This window comes from Pleurodeles waltl, chromosome 2_2 (assembly GCF_031143425.1).
Source record: "Pleurodeles waltl isolate 20211129_DDA chromosome 2_2, aPleWal1.hap1.20221129, whole genome shotgun sequence".
NCBI lineage: Eukaryota > Metazoa > Chordata > Amphibia > Caudata > Salamandridae > Pleurodeles > Pleurodeles waltl.
In genome coordinates this window covers 1,046,359,058-1,046,379,851 of record NC_090439.1, presented here as the reverse complement: position 1 = coordinate 1,046,379,851, position 20,794 = coordinate 1,046,359,058, and positions in this window count along the sequence as shown.

Below are 20,794 nucleotides of genomic sequence, written 5' to 3'. Positions count from 1 at the left end.
AGGCTTGTAAAGCTCTGCTGTCTTTGAACTGGAAAGACACCTCAAATAAGTGTCCATAAAAAACGACACCTCAAATAAGTGTCCATAAAAAAAGATTGAGTATTGCCCCAATCATATACACAAACTCCTTTTGTGGGTCTCCTAGTCCATGGTGTCACTCTGGTGGTCCTGGGATGAGGATGCTGGTCAAGTCCTTCTGAATAATGTAGCAGGGCAGCACAGTAACAGTCCTTCTTTCATCAGAGCAGCACAGCAGTCCTTCTCAGTCTTTCATAGGTCTGAGGATGTACTGAAGTGTTTTGTCTGAGGGTCTACTATTTATACCTGGTGCCCACTTTGAATTGGGAGAAGTTTCTAAAGGCTTCCACCCCCAGATGTGCTTGGAATTTCTGGCCTCCCTGCTCTTGCTACAGCCTGTCTGGGGTCACAGAAGACCAGAGTCAAACCTTATGTGAGTGTGCTCAGTGTCAGCTCCTCTCCCTCATCAAGTCAGAGATGGCCCATCCTGGGAACACCTATTCTGCCGTTATCTCACTGTCTTGAAGCAATATAGAAAACACAACTGCTACCTACAGCTAGTCATGTGACCCAGGATACAGCCTGCAGGCAACAAATGGTTATGACACGAAAATGCCAACTTTATAAAACTGTCTTTTTTGTAATTGTAACTTTATCATTAAAGAGCGATTTAAATGACAATTCCATAGAAACAAACTCGACATTCCTACCTGCTCCCAAATTAAAACTATCACTGATCAAAATCACTTATCTGCCACGCAGCCCCCTGTGGGTTGAACCTCCGTTGCCGCTTTTGCCGCCTGACTACTCGCTCCCTTTTTTCTGTACCCCTGCGCTTGGCCTCTGTGCCACTTCGTTTTTTCATTCTGTGCCCCAGTGTTTTGCTTTCTGTACCCCTGTGTTCTGTTGTCCCTCTCCCGCCGTCTTTTCCCGCCGTTTTTCCCCGGGTTTTCCCCTGGGTTTTTCCCCGGGTTTTTCCCTTGCTGCTGATCCCCTGCTGCCCCGCCCCCTTCACTCCCATTGGCCGCCCGCTCCCACCTCCCAGCTGCTCCTCCCTCCCTCTGCCCTCATATGGAGGCCGCTGGCGCGCATAAGGCAAGCCCGTCTGCGCCCGTCTGCGCCCATCTGCGCCTGGACCGCACCCAGCACCAGAACCCCTGGAACCCGCACCCCCTGCAACGCCATACTGCACTACGACGAAAGCACTCTCCACGCACTCAACACCAGACGAGGCCACCCCTGCTATCGGGCCACCCCGAAACGCACCCAGGGTCTTTTCACCTGCCGGAACTGCAGATTCACCAGCATCCAACCCTCCACACCACCAGCCAGAGAACCCAACCACCTCCGCTGCATCCTCCTCAACACCCGCTCCGCTCGCAAGCACGCCATCGAACTTTGGGACCTCCTAGACTCCACCGCCCCCGACGTCGCCTTCCTGACGGAGACCTGGCTGAACGCCACCTCAGCACCAGACATCGCCATAGCCATCCCACAGGGCTACAAGATCTCCCGCAGAGACCGCACCAACGGAGTGGGAGGAGGAATCGCCATCATCCACAAAGACTCCATCAAAATCTCAACGAACACCTATGACACCCTCACCACCGCCGAGCACATGCACTTCCAGATCCACACCGACCCCAACACCACCCTCAGAGGAACTCTCATCTACCGACCTCCTGAACCCCGCCCACAGTTCAGTGACACCATCGCCGACCTCATCAGCACCCACGCCCTCGCTTCCACGGACTACATCCTCCTCGGGGACCTGAACTTCCACCTCGAGAACAACAACGACGCCAACTCCACCGCCATGATCGACAACCTCGCCAACCTTGCACTCAAACAGCTCGTAATGACACCCACTCACGCCGCTGGACACACGCTCGACCCCATCTTCTCCGCAAGCCCCCACGTCTCCTTCAACCACACCACCGAACCACACTGGACCGACCACAGATGCGTCCACTTCACCTTCAGAAAACCCACCACACACCACCTCACCCAACAGCTACCACGCCACTGCTGGGGCAAGGTCACCGAGGACCAACTGACTACCGCCCTCGCCCTGAGACCACCCACCGACCCCACCGACCCAGACACCGCCGCGACCAACCTCACACAGTGGATCAACAACTGCGCCAACACCCTAGCCCCTCTCAAGACCTTTACAACCAACCATACCAACAAGAAAGCCGCCTGGTTCACCGAGGACCTCCGGATCTCCAAGCACACCTGTCGGAAGCTGGAGAAGAAATGGCTCCACGACCGAACACCAGACAACCACACAGCCCTCAAGAGCGACATCCGCAGACATCACCAACTCATCAGGACCGCCAAGAAGACCGCCTTCAAGGACCGCCTAGAGAACAACGCACACAACACCAAAGAGCTCTTCAGCAAAGTGAAAGAACTCTCCAACCCCAGCTCCATCACCAACAACATCCAGCCATCTCAAGACCTGTGCGACTCCCTGGCCACCTTCTTCCACCGCAAGATCACCGACATTCACGACAGCTTCAACCCCGACCCCCTCACACCCACCACCGAGTCCACCACCCCTGCGACTACCACTCGCACCAGTCGCCTGACCGTCTGGTCCAGCGTCAGCGACGAAGACACCATCAAAACCATGAACTCCATCCACTCCGGATCCCCAACGGACCCCTGCCCTCACCACGTCTTCAACAAAGCCAGCGCAGCCATCACGCCCCACCTCCAGAAAACAATCAACTGTTCCTTCGAGACAGCAACCTTCCCAGAAAGCTGGAAGCACGCCGAGATCAACGCCCTTCTGAAGAAGCCCAAGGCGGACCCCAAGGACCTCAAAAACTTCCGGCCCATCTCCCTGCTCCCTTTCCTGGCAAAAGTGACCGAGAAGATTGTCAACAACCAGCTGACCCGCTACCTCGAAGTCAACAACATCCTGGACCCTTCCTAATCCGGTTTTCGCAGTAACCACAGCACCAAGACCGCCCTCATCGCCGCCACTGACGACATCCGGACCCTGATGGACAAAGGGGAAACACCCGCCCTCATCCTCCTGGACCTATCAGCAGCCATTGACACGGTCTGCCACCGCACCCTATCAGCACGCCTCCATGACGCGGATATCCAAGAGAAGGCCCTGACCTGGACCACATCCTTCCTCTCCAGCAGAACCCAGAGCGTCCTCCTCCCACCCTTCCGCTCCAAAACCACTGAGATCATCTGCGGTGTACCACAGGGATCCTCCTTCAGCCTGACACTGTTCAACATATGCATGGCCCCCCTCGCCCACGTCGCACAACAACACAACCTCAACATCATCTCCTACGCCGACGACACCCAGCTGATCATATCCTTCACCGAAGATCCCCACACCGCCAAAGCTAACCTCCACCGAGGAATGAAGGCCATAGCCGACTGGATGAAGGACAGCAGACTGAAGCTGAACTCAGACAAGACGGAGGTCCTCATTCTCGGACCCACCCCATCAGCCTGGGACGACTCTTGGTGGCCCACGTCACTAGGCACAGCCCCGGAACCCACAGACCACGCACGCAACCTGGGGGTCATCCTCGACTCCACTCTCTCCATGACCAGGCAAGTCAACACCGTCTCCGCGTCCTGCTTCAACACCCTCCGTATGCTCTGCAGGATCTTCAAATGGATCCCCCTCGACACGAGAAAAAATGTTACCCAGGCCCTCATCATCAACAGACTCGACTACGGGAACGCCCTCTACTCAGGAACTACAAACAAGCTCCTGAGACGACACCAACGCATCCAGAACGCCTCGGCCCGACTCATCCTCGATGTCCCCCACCGCAGCCACATCACACTCCACCTGAGAGGCCTGCACTGGCTCCCCGTCAACAAAAGGATCACCTTCAAGCTCCTGATCCACGCACACAAAGCACTGCACAACACCGAACCCACCTACCTCAACAACCGACTCAGCTTCCACACCCCCACGCGAAGCCTCCGCTCAGCCAACCTCGCCCTCGCCACAGTCCCCCGCATCTGAAAAACCACAGCCGGCGGCAGATCCTTCTCCTACCTTGCCGCCAAGACCTGGAACACTCTCCCCAGCATCCTACTACAGACCCAGGACCTGCTGGCCTTCAGAAGACTCCTCAAGACCTGGCTCTTCGACCAGTAGCACCCCCGCTCCCCAGCACCTTGAGACCCTCGCGGGTATGTAGCGCGCTTTACACATGCAGTGATTGATTGATTGATAAAGGAACCCAATGGTATCCTATGGGAGAGGTAGACCTCACAGTAGTGAAAAATGAATTCAATAATTTTTCACTGCCAGGGCATGCAAAACCTAGAAGTACATGTACAGCTTTTTTAAATCTGGCCTGGGACCAGGGTTCAATTCCTGCCTCGGCGAGTCTTGGGCTCAATTCCTTGGACCAGATAATTCTCGCCTCGGTGCCTAATCTAATTAAGGAGTCTCACTCTGTAACTCTGGGCAATAGCTTGCTTAATCTCCACAACAGTCCTGACAGCGCTTGGATGCCTTGCTTCACCATGAGGGTTGCCCAGGAGTGGGCCCCTCACAGGGAAAAGCCAGGAGGGGTTCCACAGCAGTATGCGTACAGCGCCTTGAGACCCTAAGAGGTGAGTAGTGCACTATATAAGTGCAAAGTTTACGTTTACTTTTTACGCTTAGTGATGAGACCAAGTACAAAGATGGCTGCAGTGCCTGGGGCAGTAGATCCGGCAGATCCGGGTTTCCTGCGCACCCTGCTCCTGAAGGGCTCAAATGGACAATGAACACAGTGCCCAGCATGAACCACCACCAGAAAAGACGGTTGGTTGCGCAAGGAGCAGCGCATCTGGAGAAGGAGGTAAAGAGTACCGGGGAACACCGGGAGGCACTTTGAGCACCCTGGCAGGACACAGTGGAGGTAACACATGGGAGAAGATAGCAGCGACTGGGCAACAGAAGCTGCCACGGGCAGCACATGGTGCGGCTTGTTGTCTTCCACCCCCTTCCCCTATCCTCGCTGCTTACTTTGCCCAGAACTTTGATGACTCAGCACTTTGGGGAAAAGGAATTACTGCCTTCAAGTTACTCTTGATCCAAACCTTTCATAGCGGGAATTGTATTCCTGATTGGCCTGACACGTACGCCCTAAGCACCTTTAGAGGAAATATCTGATCACAGGAATAATATACTGGTGCCCAGTGGAAGTGGGACGCACCATTTGCGACTAATCAGTATATGCGTAGGCATAAGAATGGTGCAATGACCACCAAAAAACTGAGATCGGGTCATTTGCTCCTGGGGAGGTCTTGTTTGAAAACTAAATCTAACCCTCTCTGCAACAGGGACACGGTAGCCCCGGGGCTGAAATGTAGAAATCTAATTTTCTCCTTGTGGGCAAAGGAGAAGGCCCCACCTTAATCCCCGGATGCTGGATTCTCTGGCAACAGAGCCATGCTTAACGTAGCACTACTGGGAGAATTACAGCTTTCCTACCTCAAGGGGTCAGTGTGTACTGACAACCCTTAGGAGGCCGTTCAGGAAATCCTCGCATCCCAGGTAGCCCACTGCCATACAGAAGAGCATGGCTTAAGCAAAGTGGCTACCCCACCTCATAATACAGCCCTCTCTCCTGCTTGTAACCCAGATGGTTTTGCCCTTAAAAGGAAGGACATGTTTGCCGGAGTCAGGAAAGAAGCTCCCCACAAAGCATTGACTTGGAACACCGGTTAGATGACTTCACATTCCCAGATCTGGACATAGAATTATATAAAAGATATCAGCCACAACAGGGGGTGGATACACTTCAGTCTTCTCCCCAGCAGCTGTCTAGGGACCTGCAGCTCTTTAGCAGTACTCCCTCTAACCATTCCTCCTTGTACTCACATCTCTCTGTGACTCCTGATTTAGGTATAAACGTTAATCTCCCAACCAATCCCCCAGATCAAAATATGCAGGTTTCTACCTCCCTCTTTTGTGTGGAGAGAGTTCTTTCATCCATCTTAAACCTATTTGACAAAAATTGTCGGGGGTTCTGATTGGATTGTATTTTTGACACTGTAACAGCTATCCTGAAAGAACTAATCACTAATAAAGGAGGCAGTCATGTACCGATTCCAACACATCTAGAAGGTGTTTCAGCACAGTCCTGTATAGCAGAGAACAAGGTTGCTCACCCTGGGATTGACTTCTGCTCCCAGGCTGGTAAACCTCAGGTAAAGGAGTTACATACGAACTCTGCTTCAATTGAGAGCCTGGTAGACACTATCAGATTTGTGTTGAATGACTTCTCTCCAGAAAGAAGCCTGAGTTATGAACCCCAAAGTATAGAACAGGAGGTGTTTCCTATCTTTAAGGCTCGCCCAAAGTTAAATACGGTCATTGGAGAAACTTGTTCATTGTTGTAAAAGCCTATGAACAAAATGAAAAGTCATAAGAGGGCAAAGAAACAGAATCGTAGAATCTAAAAAAAAAGTCGGAGAAAAGTGCGATTCACAGAGACCCCCCCCTTCACTGCAAGATCTCCAAACCTAGGAGGAACCTGTTCAACATCACCCTATTTCAAACTTTGAATCTTGACTATTTGTACTCCTTGAAGGACAGACGAGGATGGTCCAATCTTGGTTCATAACACGTCTCCATCATAGTCAAGAACGCAACTTTCAAATCCCCTGGCGCAACCATTTGGGGACCCAACATGGCTCAAGCCTCGACCGGAAGGGTCACTTCCCAACGGAACGAAGCAGAGACTGAATTATGTGGACACTTTGGTTTTAGATTTTATTATTCTTTTTGACACAGATTTAATCTTAAACAGATCTTTTCTTCTAAAGTGTTTTTCAGAGGTTGAGTCACTTAGGTTAATCGAAGGTATTGATATATACTTGGTATCTTTGGAGGATTTGGGTTATGGCCCTAAAACAAGAGTGTCCTTCTACTCGAAGTTGATAGTTAGCAACATTTTAAATAACTCAGAACGGTTTCAATGTAAAGGTATTTATGTTGGTCCAATCCCTAGGGAGGCAGGGAAGAAGTGTGTTGGTAAGGACATACAGCATCCCCTTGAAGGTGTTGGTAGGCAGATTTCTATTTCTCAACCTTTATGTAAGTTCAACAACTACCCCTTAAGTCAACAGGGTCTAAAACTTTCCCTAGGAAAGCACGGCAAGCAGGTGTCGTTTAAGGAACCCCTGAAGTGCTTACCCCAAGAATCAAGTGCCAACACCTACTTTTGGAATTGATTACTGGCTGCTTTAAGCAATTCTTCTACAATCTCTAATCCAACAGTGTCATCACATTAGCAATCACTGTTGTTTCCTGAAACTTTGCTGGCATAAACATAATGGGGAACAAATTGAGTTTCTGAACTCTTTAAATGCAGATATACTCCCCCCCTCTCTTTCTTAGCTCTCTCTACCCCCCTCCCCTTTCTGAAAGATCATCCAGCGCTCACCGGCTATCCCTTTCTCCCCCTCCCCATAATACCATATAGCCACCCTCCCTGCCTCAATACAAAAAAGCAGTCCCCCCACACTATCCTCTGCATCACCAAGCCCTAACAACTATATCCAATATGTCGAAAGCTTCCCCCGGCATGACACCCCTACTACGAATCATCTCATGGAATGTGCATGGCATGACAAATGACATAAAGCGGAAAAAAGTGTTGTCCTTTTTCCAATCTAAAAGAGCGGACATAGCCCTGATACAGGAGACCCATCTAGATAATGCAGAGACCAGCAAGCTCTGCCGGGACTGGGTGCTATCCAGTAGAACGAAGGCCCAGAGGAGGCACCCCGCAATCATTCATTAAAACATGGAATGACCGGGGGGGAGATATGTATTTGCAAAACTGAGGGTAGGAGACACTCTCCTGTGCGTAGGCTTAGTCTATGCGCCGACTGGTTCTAAACGATCTTTTTTTCGACAGCTAAATCACCTCCTGACGGAAATAGGGACTACCCGCTACACTATAGGAGGGGACTGGAACCTCGCCCAGGACGCCATATTAGACAGAACGGGCCTATTGACACGGGCAATAATCACAGAGCATTGCTAACGGACCTCATCACAGATGCAGGTCTGGCAGATTACTGGAGGTTACTACACCTAAAAGACAAAGAATATACATTCCTGTCGCCAGTCCATGGTACCCAATCCCGTCTGGACTATTTTTTAGTATTGCGTACCATAGTTCCCCAACTCCACGATTCTAGTATACTTGACAGCGGACTCTCAGACCATTCTCCTGTCTTGCTCCAGATCCAGACAGGCCTTGCCTCCCCAGCCGTAAACCATGGCGCTTTGCAGTACACAGGTATCGCCCCCCAAGGGAAAGAACAGCTAAGGACCCACATATCCACATACATGGCCGACAACTCAGGCAGTGTGTCCTCCAAACGAGTCCTATGGGGTGCGGCAAAAGCAACCCTAAGAGGCAACATGATGCACGACGCAGCATTAGCCAATAAGGATAGTATGTCACGCCAACGAACCCTGGAAGATGACATCCGGAGTCTCACCAGACAATATACCGCCCAACCATCCCTAGCGTTACGCCGCTCTCTCGAACAAGCCCGCATGAGCCACAATGAGCTTTATACTTCGCCGGCAGAATACGCACTGCAAAGACTGCGCGGCCGCCACTATGAGCAGGGCGAGAAGGCAGGAGGACTTCTGGCGGCACAACTTCGGCAACGAGAGGCTGCCTCCGCCATCCCAGCCATTACATCCCCCTCAGGAGCAGTACAAACCCGCCCACAAGACATAGTAAACAAATTTGCGGCCTTCTACTGTCATCTCTACACCTCTGAGACAGTGACCACTACAGAGCAAACGGAGGCCTTCCTCACTGCGGCCAACCTACCTCACCTATTGGAGGCGGGCCGGCCTCTCTTAGAGGGTGACATAAGCAAAGAAGAAATAGTACAAGCCATCAAAAACCTCCCCTACCACAAATCCCCAGGCGAGGATGGCTTTCCGGCTGAATTCTATAGATGGGCGGGGGAGGAGGCGATCGCTGCGGTACACAAGGCTCTCACAGAGGCATGTCAGGAGGGCTCCTTTGGCGCACTCTCTAACAAGGCCACTATAGTTGTCCTGCCTAAACCAGGCAAGGACCCCCTACTCTGTGGCAGATATCGTCCCATCTCCCTCCTAAACGGGGATGTCAAACTCTTGGCCAGTGTACTGGCAGCCCGCTTACGGAAAGTGATATCGTCCTTGATCCATAATACCCAAGTGGGATTCGTACCGGGCTGCTCCTCCAGAATCCATATGCGTACCCTCTGTCATACTCTCCATGAATCTCTCAACATGCCGGAAGAGGCATTGGCCCTGACCCTTGACGCAGAGAAGGCATTCAATCGTATTGAATGGCCCTACCTATTCGCTACCATGAAACACTTCCGCCTCGGAGAACAGTTTATCCCCAAAGTACGCTTATTATATGATCATCCTACAGCGCAAGTCAACTGTGGGGGGTTCCTATCGGACCCATTCCCCATTGGTAGAGGCACGAGGCAGGGCTGCCCCCTGTCACCGTTATTGTTTCTACTAGCGATGGAGCCCCCAGCGGCCATCATACAAAATTCCCAACAGATACTAGGCATCCCCATAACAGGGAGGACCTCCAAAATCTACCTCTACGTGGATGATATCTTGCTCACCCTATCTGACTTGGAAAGGTCTCTCCCAGGACTACTCTCGATCATAGGGGACTTTGCATCGCTGTCAGGATACCGAGTGAATTGGGACAAGAGTGAATCGTTATCCCTCTCACGAATGACGAGGGCCGCAATCCATGGGCTCCCATTTAATTGGACACCGACATGCCTCAAATAAGTGGGGACACTTGTCAACCGAGGTTTGGAGCACATGATCAGGGCCAACCTAGACCCTCTTATATATTGGATGAAACAGGACTTCGCCAAGTGGTCGCTGCTGGGAATCTCCATGTGGGGCAGGACACAGGCGATCTGGATGGTCACCCTTCCGCGCATCACATATATACTTGGCATGCTCCCTTTACATGTACCTCTTACCCTGCTCCGGGGAATAGATGCCTCAATAAGAACCTTTCTGTGGGGCTCTACATGCCCGAGACCGACACCAGAAAATATACTGGCAAGGTGGTCCCACGGAGGCTTAGGCCTCCCCTCGGTGGAGCACTACTCATTGGCCCTGCAGTTGTCGCAACTGGCATGCCTACTCCCCGGAAACTTTGACCCCCCACAATGGGTAGCCACAGAGAATCTCCTACGAGGGCATCGCAAAGGATTAGGAGGTGCATATGCAGACCGTCCCCAACTGCCAAACCCGGTCCTCACGGCGACAAATGCGGCGTGGCGTAGGGCTCATCGCCTCTTGGGAGTACACCCCTTCTTACACTCACAAGGCCCTATAGAGGGGAACAAAACCATTAAAATAGGGGGGTAACACCCTAAAATGGCCCCAAAGGAGCAACGCTGGCATTAGCAATGTAGCCCAAATCGTAGATGTTGAACAACTCCGGCCCTTCGCCACCTTAAGAAACAAGTTTTACTTACACAAGAGTCAAGAATGGCGATACCTGCAGGTCAAGCGTTGCCTACATGAAATATTGGGAACCCTCTCGTGGGAAGTCAAAACCTCATCCAATTGTCACCTATCTGCAGATGTGGGGCCGCCGTAAAGGCGTAATGGCGGGTTTGTACGGCGTACTAGTCAATCACCTTTATTGGCAACCCCTTCTTGACAGCCTACGCCGCAGGTGGCAAGACCGGCTCGGAACGAAATATACCGAGGAGGATTGGTCAGATATCCTAGAAGCACTTGACAGGGACACCCGATAGGCTCGGTTGAAGTTCTGCCTATTTAAAATCCTCCAAGACTGGTATTGGACCCCCATGAGGCTATTCAGGGCGGGTTAAATACTGCATGCAAAATGTTGGAGATATACAGACCCTCACTGAGACTTATTACACATCTTGTGTCTCTGCCCCTCAATACAACTCTTATGGGATACCGTGCGCCAGGCTCTAAAGGACACCCTTCAGATACCAAGCCTGTTCCCATCGTCGCTCATCCTTCTACACGACATGTGCCCGTACCCCTCCTTACCACGCCCATGACAGAGATTACTGCACACGGCACTAGCTACAGCCAAAATCTGCATACTCCGGCATTGGAGATCTAGCGTTGCCTCCACACCAACAGAATGGATGACAGGTATGATACAAACTGCCACGCATGAGCGAGTAATCTAGAACCTACAAGACCGAGTGGCTCTATTCCTGGAAGTCTGGAGCCCTTTTCTGTCAGGACCGTAGGGATCCTCGTTACCTACGCCACCTCTTTCTTCACTCCCGTCCCACCCATATGTACCAGCTGGTGGGCAGCAGGAGGATGCCACATGACCCTTCCTCCCCCCCTCTTTCGCTCTTCCCCCCCTCATATACAGCATCACACAGCCCGGTTTCATGTTCTAACCTACCCCCCTCCCTTCCCAATGCTAATCTTTCCACCTCCCTCTTTTCCTGATACCCAGCTCTCACACCCCAGACCACATCCCCCCACCTCAGCGATGCCCCAAACTTCAATCAATAACCCCGTCCCCCTATCTCCTCCCTCTGGACCACAATGTCCCCGTCCCCCCTCCACAACCCCCTCCCTCTCTATATCTAACCTATTTTAAGATATACCAGCACTGAACCATAGGACTAGATCACAAGAAAACCTGAGTCCCACACAGTTCGAGGATACACATAAAGGCTTTTCTTGGCCAGACCCCCAATTACCCTACTCTCCTATCCTAGATCCTATCTCTTACACCATAGGCAAACACGTTCATATATACACAATACCCAATATGACAGCTCATACCATAAAAGAAACTATCACCACACTCTTTGAGCTACCCCGATGCATGGACCCACTTCCTCCCCCCTTACCCTTCCCCCCTCTCTCCCTCCCATTTTCCCCTCTCCTTCCCTCTCCTTGCCCCCCTCCATCTCCCCCACATCCCCAATTTTACTTCTCCTCCCCCCTCCCCTTCCCTTCCATCCCTTCTCTATCTCATACATCATACCCCAATGTACAGATTCTATTCCTGTTAAACTAATATGTATGCCAACTGAGATTCCAACCTTTGTCATAACCATATGGGCGCCGTCCCATACTGTATCCTGTATTATTCTGTACCATTTCTCAATTTCCAATAAAAAAGCTTAAAAAAAAAAATGTTCTGTCAGGGAGCTCTTGTGCAACAAATATTATTCACTCTGCTGTAACGCTACCCCTTCAAGAGAGGTCACGCAAATTAATAGGCTTAACTGTCGTTATGAATGCTTTAGAGATCCTAGCAATCTGTTCTTGGCTATGATTTTACACACTGTAGGTGAGGGGTTCGATGGAGCTCCCTTGGTATTGGTAAATTCCTATATCCCCCCTGACGTTTCACATGATGGCCTCTTAGTTAAAATATTTATTTTCATTATCGAGTATTGTGATGAGGAGCCTGTAACACAAATTATCCTGGTTGGGGACCTAAACTGTAAAATTTCAAAACTTGCCCTTTCCCAATTCTGGTACAAGGAAAAAGAGGACGTTTTTGGAATCCCCACTTGAGTGTTTCCTCATAAAATAAGAACTGATAGGCGAAGGAAGCTCCTCCTTGAGCACTTAAAGATGAGTGACTGCATTATAGTGAATGGAAGCCTTCCCTCTGATTCACCAGCTCATTACACACACAAATCTCAGAAGGGAGCAACAATTTTAGACTATGTGGTAACTAGATATCAGGCATTCTCATTGGTACACAATATAAAAGTGATAGAGACAGCACTTAGTTATCATAATAGTCTAGTAGCGTCTCTTAAGCTAAATGTTCTCCCTGCTGACACCTAGGGTTTTGATGTGTCAAAATCAAAATTCAACATCAAAACTGGTAGAACACATGGGACCTATGACAGGATTAAGGTGCTAGAATGTAAATTAGAGACTGCCTCAGGCAACCTCGAAAGCTGGGCAGGAAATGTTTTGGAGACGTTTTCAGATATTATGCAGCAACTACCTATCAGACGGCCCCGAATGAGCATATGTTAAAACCCCACCCCCTAATTTTATTGAATAGAGAGATCAATACCCTTATCTGCAAGAAATATAGGGAATACACCATAGAAATAAATATTTAGTTGTCCCTACTAAAAAGAGAAGGAGGTGCTTAAGGGTGCATTTGAAAAGATATGTAATTGACAGATTTTGGATTAATGTAATGAAAGCAGTAATTAATGGCCAATCTGTGCATTTCTTCTCACTGGTAGCAGAAGGATGTGGCTCGAGAACTAACTCTCTTCCAATGGTCATCAACAAAGCAAGCTGGTCTTCTTTCATATCTGATCTCTATGTATCCAACGAGATTATAGAGGTACGTCCTCTAGCTAGTGGCGATTCCTCACATAGTTCCCCCTCTGTGAAATAAATCAAAGAGGTCATTAGAGGCATGCGTAGTTCAGCAGCAATGGGTCCAGATGAAATTCCTATATTGGTTATAAAGTATGATGTTCTTAACTGGAGTAAAATCTTGTTCCAGGTCTTTCAGTTCTGCTCTGAAACTAGGAAAATTCCTCTGTCATGGAAGGCTAGTATTATTGTTCCTTTATTTAAGAAAGGGAATCATAACTGTCCTGGAAACTATCGCCAGATCACTCTGCTAGATGCGGTCGGCAAAATATTTGCCAAATGTTTTCTATCTCAGATAGTGACTGGACAGAAAGAAACATAATCATCCCCCTGGAGCAATCTGGCTTCAGGAAAAATCATTGAACAATTGATAACATCTCGGCCCTCCAGGTAATAAATGAGAAATATGTCTCTATGAGGGGGGGTGATCTATGCAACCTTTATTGATTTCTCTACAGCATTTGACAAAGTAGATCACACCATGCTATGGAGATAGCTCTCAAGATTAGGTATGCCTTGTATCCTACTAGATCTGAGGGCTGCCCTCCATTCCTCCACCTGGTGTAGAGTGTTGTTAGGGGGAGATGGAGGCTTGTCTCGTGAAATCCTAACCCAGAATGGTTTAAAACAAGGTTGTATGTTGGCATGTTGCTGTTTTCCTTGTACATCTCAGATTTACCTAGCTTCTTAACTCGGAGCATGGGTTTCGCCCCCATACTGGGAGGGAGGCCGATGACCTCTTTACTGTATGCTGTTGATATAATCATTTTGGATCGCTCGCCAAAAGGGTTATATCATCTGCAGGCCTTACAGCAATTCACAGAAGCCCACTTTCTAAAAATAAATTGCTCTAAAAGTAAAATTCTGTGTTTCAGTGGTAAAAAGATGTTTACGTATGACAAATTCTGCTGGTCATAGGGAATACAGAAACTAAAAAGGGTTAATTTGAACACTTTTTTTAGAAAAATTGTTTGCGGGAATCTCAGTGACAGGGCACACATAGAACATAACTTAAGCAACGCACAATCCCAAGCTAATGGCTTGGACGCCCTTTATAGGGCGACAGGCAAGAAACATTTTAAACTTCTCCTAGAGGTTTACCGGGCAGAGATACCTTCCTCTTTACTTTATGTTTTAGAGCAAGTAGAAGTCTCTAAAATGTTTTTTTAGATAAGCTAGAGGGCCTTGTCCTTAGGAAATTAACATCTGTTATTTCGGCCTTCTCAGCAGCAATTTTAAGGCTAGAGATGGGTTCATGAAGCACATTTGTGCAAGAACTAGCAGGGGTTGTACGCTGAGTGGTTAGTCTGGAGAAAAATGGTGACGACTCTCTGAGATCTTTGTTAAAGAAAGAAATCTTGGCTGGCAGCAGGGCGAAATGCATTATATGCAGGAATTCCATATATGCCACAGACACACTACAGTTAGTTCCTACCTCTATTCCTACACTCTCTCAGTTTCAATTAAAATCCATTATTAGACAAGCAACTTGGTCTGCAAGCCTTTGCTTGGACTAAAAGGCCTGTGCACATAGGCAGGGCTTCCATTCTGTAACAGATACTGTGTTATTGAAGGAAATGCAGCCACATCTCATCTGTAACCTGCCACATGGGATCAGACAATTCTGGCTCCTATTACGACAGGGGCTGCTTCCTCTCTGTACATTATGGGCTAGATGGTATGGATCTTGATCTTCGGTGACTTGTCATTTCTGTGACAATGGCATCCAAAACCTGAATCATGTTTTTTTTATTTGCCCGGCCTTGCTGTTATATCGTCGTAGATGGTTACGCCCAATCAATCAATCAATCAAAAACATTTATAGAGCATGCTACTCATCCGTGAGGGTCTCAAGGCACTGGGGGGGGTGGGGTGAGAGGGGGTTATGGGGGGGTAAGGGGAGTCATTGTTCGAACAGCCATGTTTTGAGTTTTTTCTGAAAAGCAGGAGGTCTTGGGTTTTGCGAAGGTTGGTGGGGAGGGAATTCCAGGTCTTGGGGGCGAGGTAGGAAAAGGACCTGCCTCCATTGGTGGTGCGTTGGATGTGGGGGATTGTGGCTAGTGCGAGGTCGGCGGATCGGAGGTGGCGTGTGGGAGTGTGGAACTTCACTCTTTTGTTGAGGTAGGTTGGGCCGGTGTTGTGGAGGGCTTCATGTGCGTGGATGAGGATCTTGAAGGTGATCCTCTTGTCTATGGGGAGCCAGTGAAGGGATTTGATGTGTGGTGTGATGTGTTCGTGGCGGGGAAGGTCCAGGATGAGGCATGCGGCTGTGTTCTGGATTCTCTGGAGTTTGCGTTTGAGTTTGAGTGTGGTGCCGGCGTAGAGGGCGTTACCGTAGTCTAGTCTGCTGCTGATGAGTGCGTGTGTGACAGTCTTCCTGGTCTCTGGGAATCCATTTGAAGGTTTTTTCAGCGTGCAGAGTGCGTGGAAACAGGATGAGGTGACTGTGTTGATTTGCTGGGTCATGGAGAGGGAGGGGTCTAGTATGATGCCGAGGTTGCGAGCGTGATTTGCGGGGGTGGGTGTGGGGCGGTGGGCCACCAGGAGTCATCCCATATGGTTTTGTTGGGGCCGAAAATAATGATTTCTGTTTTGTTGGAGTTGAGCTTTAGGTGGTTTGTTGTCATCCAGGTGGCGGTGTCAAGGAGTGCAGCGTGGAGGTTGGTTTTGGCGGTGGTGGGGTTGCGGGTTAGGGAGATGATGAGTTGGGGGTCATCTGCGTAGGAAAGGGTGGTGATTCCGTGTGGACGGAGGATGTTGGCGAGAGGGGTCATGTAAATGTTGAGGAGAGTGGGGCTGAGGGAAGACCCTTGGGGGACTCCGCAGATGATTTTGGTAGCAGTAGAGTGGAAGGGTGGGAGGCGGACTTTTTGGGTTCTGTCGGTGAGGAATGAGGTGAGCCAGTCTAGGGCTTTGTGGCGAATTCCTGTGTTGTGGAGGCGTGTGCGGAGTGTGTGGTGGCAGACCGTGTCAAAGGCCGCGGAGAGGTCGAGGAGGATGAGTGCGACGGTCTCGCCCTTGTCGACTCTGGTTCCGATGTCATCAGTACATGCGATGAGGGCGGTTTCTGTGCTGTGGTTTTTGCGGAACCCGGATTGTGAGGGGTCGAGTGTGTTGTTTTCCTCAAGGAAGTGGGATAGGCGGACGTTTACTAGTTTCTCTGTGACCTTGGCGGGGAAAGGGAGGAGAGAGATGGGGTGGTAGTTGGAGAGGTCGTCTGGGTCGGCTTTGGGCTTTTTTAGGAGTGCAGTGATTTCAGTGTGCTTCCAGGGGTCTGGAAAGGTGGCGGTTTTGAAAGAGGTGTTGATTTTGTCGCGGAGCTTGGGGGCGATGGTAGGGCTGGCTTTGTTGAAGATGCGATGGGGGCAAGGGTCGGAGGGGGATCCAGAGTGTATGGAATTCATGTTTTTTTCAGTTTCTTTGTCGGTGGTTGGGGCCCAGGTGGTAAGTAGGTTTGGGGGGGGTCTGAGTTGGGTGGGTGAGAGGCGTGTGTGGTGGGTGTGTGTGGTGTGAAGCTGTTGTGTATGTCCAGGATTTTGCAGTGGAAATGGTTGGAGAGGGAGTCGCAGAGGGTTTGTGTGTGTGGGGGGTCTATGTTGCTGGCTTTGGGTTTGGATAACTCTTTAATGATGGTAAAGAGTTCTTTGCTGTTTTGAGAGTTGTTGTCAATTCGTTCCTTGTAGTGTGCTCGTTTGGTGGTGCGTATGAGTTGGGTGGGTGGGTGGTTGCAAATGGATTTTTTGAGGGAGGAGAAGTTGGTTGTGGAGGGTTCTTGTCGCCAGGCTTTCTCCGCTTGGCGGCATTTGCGCTTGAAGTCTTGGAGCTCAGTGGTGAACCAAGGGGTGTTTTTGATGTTGCGGGTGGTGCTGTTTTTTCTGATGGGGCTAGTGTGTCTGCGCAGGTAGTGATCCATTTTGAGAGGTCGTGGGTCGCGGTGTTTGGGTCGTCGGTGTGGGGGCGGTTATGCGTCAGTTGGGAGTTCAGGCGTTCTGCGGGGATCTTGTCCCACATGGGGTATGGTGTGGTGTGTTGGTGGTGGTGAGTGGGGGGTTTGGCAAAGGAGAAGTGGACACAGCGGTGATACGTCCAGTGGAGTTCGGTGGTGTGGGTGTAGGTTATGTGTTGGCTTGAGGTGAAAATTGCGTCAAGTGTGTGTCCTGCTAAGTGGGTGGGTGCTGTGACCAGTTGTTTGAGTCCTAGGTTGGCTAGGTTGTCTAGGAGGGAGGAGGAGTTGTGGTCTTGAGGGTTCTCTAGGTGAAAGTTGAAATCACTGAGGAGGATGTCGTTTGTGGAGGTGAGGGCATGTGTGCTGACGGTGTCAGCGATGGTGTCACAGAAGGCGGGGCGTGGTCCTGGGGTCTGTAAATTAGTGTACCTCTGAGGGTGGTGTTGTTGTTAATGTGGATTAGGAAATGCATGTGTTCTGCACTGTTGATGGTGTCTTGGGAGTTGGTGGTGACTTTAATGGTGTCTTTGTGCAGGATGGCGATGCCACCTCCTGACTTGTTGAGGCGGTCTTTGCGTTGGAGTTTGTATCACATGGGGGTGGCAGTGGCTATGTCGGGCTCTGAGGAGTGGTTCGTCCAGGTTTCCGTGAGGAAGATGATGTCAGGTGTGTGTGATGTGATGAGATCCCAGAGTTCTATGGCATGTTTGTGTAGGAAACGGGTGTTGAGGAGCAGGCAGTTGAAATGGTTGTGGTGGGTGCTGTTGTTGTGTCGTGGGATGGTGTTGCTGTGGGTTGTGGTGATGTTGTTGTGGGGTGTGTTCATGTTGTGAGGTGTTGTGTGGTTGGGCCGGTTGGTGGGCGCGGGGTCTGTTTGGGTGTTTATGGTGTTGAGGTTTTTGTGTTTGGCGGGGGGCGCTGGAGTTGGTGCTGATGCAGCAGGTGAAAGGGCCCTGTGTGTGGCTGAATTGGGTGCAGGTGGGGCGAGTTCCTGGGTCCTGGGTTGGGGAAGTGGAGGGTGAGAGGGGTGTAGAGTTGTCCAGGGGGACTGGCGCTGGGCGCGGTCTGGGTGCGATCCGGGCATGGTGCGGGCACGGTCCGGGCGCGGACGGGTGCAGACGGGCTTGCCTCTGGCGCGCCAGCAGCACGGCCGCGCAGCGGCCACCATTAAGAGGGTGGGGTGGGAAGGTGTAGCAGCTGGGAGGGGCGAGGGAGGGCCAATGGGTGTGTGCGGGGGCCGGTGCCGCAGGGGAGGCAGTGGCAGGGGGATTGGAGACTGGCCGGAGCCAGAGGGGGAGAAAACGGGTGGGGAGAGAGGGAGGGAGCGGAGCGAGCGCTGAGAGCGAGGGGGGCAGAGAGGCGCGGGCCAGAGGATCACAGGGGGAGTGGGGGGCTGTGAAATACAGTAGACGGCAGAATCAGAGTGAGAAGGGCCAAAATACAAGCTACGTACACGGCAGTAATAAGAAGAGTGAGATGGCAAGAAAACACCGTACAGTGCACAATACTAAAACTACGTACACAGCAATTATAAAATACAGAAAAGGAGAAAGACACGGCTAAATGCAGAATGCTGGAAATATGAACACAGCAGTAATAAGGGTAGAGAGATGGAAAGATAACACAGCACAATGCACAATACTAAAAGCTACGTACACTGTAATTATTAAAAAAGAGAAAAGGAGAAAAACACGGCCAAATGCAGAATGCTAGAAATGTGTTCACGGCGACAGCAAAGAGTAGAGAAATAGTGAGCACAAAGCAGAAGGGTTACTTACACGGTAGTTGGAGCTGCCTACCACTAGGCACCGGGGATGAGGCGGGTGCCTGCGGGTGGAGGAGGGCCTCGAACTGCTGTCCAGGCGGCAGTAGGATGGTTCAGGGGCACGGGGCAGGCTGGTGGAGCCAAGTGGACTCCTGGCCAGAACCAGGTCAAGGAGTCACAATCTGCCATCAACTTTCTTTACGTAATGCATGAGAAGTACTGCAGGCCTTGTCTGCCCCTCCTAATGAATTTTTGTGCTGCAGAATTTTTAACTTTTTTCAATGTTTTTTAAATTGTATTAATTAAATGATCGAATTTGCTTGTAAGAAATGGGGAATGTAAACACTCCATGAAGGTTTTTAGGTCATTCATTTTATGGTATTTCTTTGTATATGTGTTTTATGTGGACCTCCATGGGAGTTCCGTATCATAAATAAAATATGTCATGAATTGAATATTGAAAGGGATTCTGCGTTTTATCCAGTAGAGTACAGACTTGAGTTTTAGTTTTAGGTTAGGTGTGTTTGAGGTTTAGTGTAGTTTTAGTTCAATGACATTTGCAGGGTGGTTCTGTTATGCATTTGCTATCCTTTCAATGGAAGTGACATTTTCTAATGATTTTACTGAATCGACACTCGTCATCTCTGTGGTATAGAAATGTGAACTTGTACTTCTCTGCTGAAAAACATGCCTGGCTCTTCACTGTGTGTATTACCACTGGGAATTTACATATCTCTTCTCACATAAGCATACTTTTAGAGTGCATTTGGCAGCTTTGTTTGACTTCAAACAAACCCAGTAGCAGACATTCTCCTTTCTGCAATCAGGTCAGGGCTATTGATGGAGTCGTCTATTTATAGAGCACTTCAACCAGAAATGTAAAGAGTGTATAGGCTGGAGTTTCTCAGCAGCTGACAACATGGCACAAGAAAGACAATAATGTAAGCATGAATTTATCGGAATCAGAAGTGTGTTGTCACAAGAAGAGGAAACAACACTAAGGCCCTCATTACAAGTTAGGTGGGAAAGGGTGAGGTATTTACCAGCACCCTGAGGAAAGTATTATTTACCACATGCAGCACAAACCTTCTACTGTGAGTTTTTAACTTGCAAATACGGCATAATATGTGGAATCTGCATTAACCACACTGAATTCTACATGTTTTGCCTTTTTAAACAGACATTTACACAAACAAATTTCAGCAGGTTTGACCTGCCCAAACTGAAAATTGTTGAATTAAAATTATTACACAATTTATTAGTCTCATCCATGTGCAAAAATGTGTTTGCAAGGGATTTGTGCTTACCCTTGCACAATTAAGGAGAGCCTTCGGCCCATATTTATGGGAAAATGACAGAGTGCGACAGTGCTCCAAAATTGGCAGCGCTGTGACCCGTCACTTTCACAACACAGGGATAAGCCATATTTAAGTGAATACAGCGCACCCCTGTGTTGTCCCCTGCGCTGATGCTAAATTTAGCTGCCAACGCAGGCATCCTTGCACCATCATGCAAGGATGTCTCTGTTGAGGGGTGTGATTGTATATGTGCGGGAAGGTGTCCCTTCCTTCACATAAACAATCATTAATGATGCTTTGGCACTTCTGTGTGTGTTGCAGAATGCAGCACACACAGAAGTGCCAAA